Consider the following 5,289-nt stretch of genomic DNA (forward strand, 5'->3'; position numbering starts at 1 on the left):
CTGTTTTACTTTGCTTAAGAGCCTTTGGTGAGGGATCTTCTCAAAGGCTTTTTGGAAGTCTGAATACACTATATCCACTAGATTATCCTTGTCCACATTTGTGGCTCCACTCAAAGAAATCTAGTAGATCGGTAGGACATGATTTCCCTTTCAAAAGCCATGCTGACTCTTCCCCAGCATAGTGTGGTCTTGAATTACAACTGAGAGGGGTGCAGTCTCAGAGATGACCAGTCTCAAGGACAGCAAGCTGCCATTGATTGCCTCCACCAAGTTGTGGGTAAGCTTCCTGTGCACTAGAAAGTGGTTTGTTTAGCAAATTCAGTGTCCATGAAATTGCCCCAGAGGCTCCAGAATCTATCAGTGCAAGCTGTATGCAGCTTGCTTCAGTTGTAGACAGGCCTCAAAGTCAAAGCTTGATCAGAAAGTGAGGTTGGCCATTGTCTGCAGCCGTTAGGATAGGTAGCAGAGAGGGTCTGTTTGGGGAACTGACATCTGTCTTTCTGGCCAGCCATGTCTGCTCTCATGAGGCTGGACCTGCCTGTTTTCCCAGACTATCCGTGGGACGGGACTTCAGGGAGCACCTGATGGCAAAGTAGCCTCATTCCCCACTTAGGCATAGGCCATTGAGAAAATGCTATTCCTTCTCTTGATCTGAGGGTCACATTCATGTCGTGTCTACTTGCAAGGGTTCAGGTCCAGTGATTGCATGGCAGGAGGGTGAAAGGAATAGGGCAGGGCCAGGTGGGGCTGAGCACACACCTTCCTTCTCTCTGCCATCGAACAGTCATGTTATCAATTATTGTCAATTTGGATACACAATACAAGTCAATACAGGGAAGTAATGCAGTGGTGGGGGTTGACCTGGGCCAGTTCATTTTTAATCTCATCCTTCAAGCCTAGTCAGAAGTGGTAAAGCTGCACTGCTTCATTCCTGGCTGTGTCAGCTACCTGGGGATGGAAGTGGGTGGTGTAGGCTGCGACAGGGGCCTTGTCTCAATAACTGCAGGGCAACTTCGCAGAGCGGGCACAGTTTGGACCATCAAACATGAGTGAAAAGAAACAAATGAATTCATCAAAGTAATTGAGAATTGTGTGTGTGGGTGTTGTCCCCCCTTCCCCCGCCCCGAGGAATGGCAATGCCCAATCCAGTGCTTCATCTCTCAATAAACTGATGACAGTCCCTACCTTGGTTTGGTTCTTCAGGTGGAACATCACCATAAAGAGTAGGTGACATTGCTTGAGAAACCCTGAAACTTCCAATTGTTCACATCAGCTCTCTGGTAGTGGGAGCTTTGGGCCTAGATCTTGGGCTCGTGTGGCTGACAGTGCGAGGGGGCCCAGGACCGTTGGGATCTGTGATCCTAGGAATATGTTTTCCAATTGGAGCTGGGCCCTCTTGGTTCTGGAGTCCTCGAATTAGCTCCGCCATATCAGTGGTGGGGGAGCCTGGAAATGTCATTTTGCTTGAGGAGGGCACCAGCTGGCATTATGAAATCTACCTTGGCCACTGAGCCTGACTAGGGTCAGTCTGCTCAAACTGGCAGAAATTGTGATGGGGATGGTCCCTGAGAATCGCTGGACCAGCTCCTGGCTTGAGGACTGTCTGGAGCCTAGCACAGGGATGACTCATCACCACATGTGGCTTCATCAGGCTCTAGCTCAGGAATGACTCATCACCTCACAATGAGGCTTGGTGCCCTCTCCCAGCCCATGGGTCTATTATTAGTAGTTGAATGTTAAGGAAGAGTGAGGAATTCATGGCATTAGCATTGCCAGCGGGAGGAGCTGACAACACTGAACTCAGTCTCTGGCAGGCTAAAAGGCTTTCTGCTTGGCTTTAAACTGCATTTTTGTAATCATTTCCATCAAAGCAGGGTTTTCAGCTCCAATCTAAGGGAGAATCAGTGTTTGGACTGAGCCTGTAGCTTGCCTGCCTGCAGGACCAGCACTTCTCTGCACCCAGCAGCTTTTGCAGAAATTAAGTTTTCTTTTCCTTAAATAAAAAAAAAAGATTCTAGCTCTTAGAGTTCTGGAGAAAACCTCCTGCATGTAACCTAATGCAGCACTGTCTGCAAAGGAACTACACTGCATGTGTATGGCTTTACAGCAAAGAAAAACCTGCAGCACCATCTCAGAGCCTGGATCAGTTGACTCAGGCTTACAGGTCTTGAGCAGCGGAGCTAAAAATAGCAGTGGAATCAGGATTTGGAGACCTGGTGAGGGAGTGGGGTTCTCTGAGCCTGGGCCCCGGCCTGAGTGCCCACACAGCTATTTTGGGCCCGGCAGCCTGAGCTCGGCAAGCCCACTGCAGTATATACCAAATGCAATGTGGCCTAATGTTGCCTAAAGTTTACCTGCTGCCCTCCTGCAGTGGGGCCATTAGCTTTTATTTTGTCATAAATGAAGCCATTCTTAATCCTTTTGATGGCTGATATTTGCCAAGATGCTAGCCCAGGGGAACATGTTTAGAGGGGTGTGTGCAATGTCTACAGTCGCCAAATGAACACAAGAGTCACGGGAACCAGTTGACCCTCTATTAAGTATTTAGCAGACTTCCCAGGGCTGCTGCCCAATGATAAGAGACAGCCAGAGTCTTTCCTATCAAACATGAAAATGTTTTATTAACTTACAGAGAAGAAAAAGACAGGGCATAACATGTCATGATTTGCTATATATTGCTCTTTCCAAGACAAATTGATGGCTTGGAGCCCTATGACTGGTTGGTAGTGTGTTTGCATTCGCAGACATTAAGGTCAAGAAACCCACTAAACCCTGGGTTTCATGATAAGATTCTCTCCTCTCTCTCCACCATAGCTGGCCCATCTTGTCTGTTTCACTGTGGTACAAGGAGCTGTCAAGCACTTGGCATGGGAGGATGCAAGGGCTGCCGTTGATAGGTTGCTTTTCTATAGCACTTTCCACTGGCAGGCTACAAAGCCTTTCTCTAGTAGAGGCCTGATTTCAAAGCAGGAGTTGAGCCGCAGCTGGACTGAGTTTGTGGGGCTTAGCCTGGTGAGTCTTTAACACAGCTATGTGTAGGGGGGAGGTGTTTGCACAGGGCCAGCCTGCCTCTAGATGGTGCCATCAGTTTCTCTGTACTCGTGATCACCAGATTTGCTAACCCGAATGAAAGGGACTTGTTAAAAATAAGCATCCTAGTTAGCAGTAAGGCAATTCCCCGGACGGGGGTGGTGGGGGGGTCACAAACAGGAACTGACTCACACACAGAGGCTCATCCCATGATTGCTTAGCTGAGGACACCTGACAGAGAATAAACCTCCTTGTAGTTTACAAGATCTGAAACCCAGCTGGCTTCTGGTAGCTGATGGGTGACTTTCTCTGATATCTCAGGGTGTCAGGATATAACAACTGCTGCTTGAGCCCTAAATTTGGCTCTGAAGCCCTCCTTGTCCTCTCTTTCTCCCCACAATGAGAAGAGAGGAATGGCTACATACATGCTTATGTTATACTATCCGCCTTTCAAAGCTGGATGCATCAGTGTAGATATGATCTTGTTCCATGGATGTCTATGTCATTGCCTTGTCATTTTTGCTGGTAATGAAAGCTAAACTTAAGGCTGAAAAATAGCTTCCATTGGAACTCCCAGTTTTCAGGTGCCCATAATTCAGGCCAAAATTTTCTGGGGTTGGTCTTAGTCCAAAGATGATATTTTAAGGCTGGGGAAATTACATTCAGATGCATCCATCATATAAAAGGGTTAAAAAATGCATATACAGTTTCCTGTTGGGCCAAATAAAAGTTGAGATCATTTGACAAGAGAATTACAGAGGGTGCTCCAGTGAGCTGCAAGGGACCAGTTATGCTGAAGGATACTGAAGCCCTCATTAAACAAGAACATGGCTGGAGCCACCAGAATCTGGAGCTGGAATAAATTTGCAGCAGCCTATTTGTTGCAATATTTATAACGTGGATCTGAGGCTGTTTTGAAAGATTTGAAACATTTATAAAACTAAAACATTGATTTGCATGCAACAGTTAATGTGGAAATGAATAAAATAGCTCCTTTAGGATGAAAAGGCAAGGGATTTGTAGCCCTTCTATGTCTGGCTGTTCAATATGGTGATCTGCAGTCCCTCGGGGTGCCTGTAATTGACATCTGTCTGGTCCAAGCACTGCAAAGCACCCTGAGCTCTCCTTCCAGTGCCAATGAGAAGCTTGTGGCTGTTGAAAGTATAGGATGCTGTGTATTTATCGCCATCACTCAATGCTTATGGCTGAGAGATTCAAAGCAGCATTGGGGGATTTAGAGGCACATTTCCCATTGAAATTAACGGGAGCAATGCATCTGTCCCCCCACGCTTCCTGCCCAATATGTCAATATGGCACAAGGCAGCAGGGGCTCTCCAAAGGTGGAATAAAATGAGTCACCGGCACAAATTCCTTGCCAGCCTACTGAACATTAGGAGGACTTGGCTGAGGCCCCTTTCCATGGTTTAGGTTCGTGAGGAACCCTGGGTGCTTCCTTTATGTGATGGTGTGAAAAGGGCTGGCTCTTTTGCGTTGGTATGGGCAACATTTTTGCACAGGGAAGATACTAAGAAGGGGCAAAATTACAGCTATAAACTAATGAGCTTCCTTCTTTCCCCAACATTTTTTATTTCTTTCTGTCTGCAAACCCCCGCTTGTGCCACTGTGGCACAGTGTTCAGCTGAGTGCTGGGGACCTGCACAATCTGTCGCTCTGCAGCTCATCCAGCAGGCGGCACTCCAAGCGCTAGGCGGCTTGGACCCTCTTCCCATGTTTGTCCCTTGAAGCGCTAAATACTTTGGCCCAGATCCTCAGAGGTATTTAGGCACTTAGCTATCATTCAAATCAATGGTAATTAGATGCCTAAATATCTCTGAGGATCTGGGCCTCTGCCATGGTCCAAAGTCTCTCTTGAACCAAGAGAAATAGCTCTAGTTACTGTCTTGATGAAGTGAGTTAATCCCCCTTTGCCCCTCCTTCTGCATTCTGAAATGCCGTTATTCCTAAATGAGGCATCCTCTCCGCTCCTACCACCTGCTCCCCTGACCTGTCCGCCAGGGAGATGGTCGCTGCCAGCTCTAGTTCTCGAACGCAGTCCTCAGATCCAGGCATTGCAGGCTAAAATGAACTGCCTGAAAACCAGCAAAGGAGCCAGTGAAAGGTCAAGGACATGAAGAGCAATGGCCAGAAAGCCCTGAAGAACAGAGGATAGCAGGAAGAAGGCTAGCCAAGCTGCCTGGGGAGTGCTAGCCCAATGGGAATTGACATGCTGATGAGGGTCTGCTGTTCTTTCTGGATTGG

This window comes from Dermochelys coriacea, chromosome 9 (genome assembly GCF_009764565.3).
Source record: "Dermochelys coriacea isolate rDerCor1 chromosome 9, rDerCor1.pri.v4, whole genome shotgun sequence".
Taxonomy (NCBI): domain Eukaryota; kingdom Metazoa; phylum Chordata; order Testudines; family Dermochelyidae; genus Dermochelys; species Dermochelys coriacea.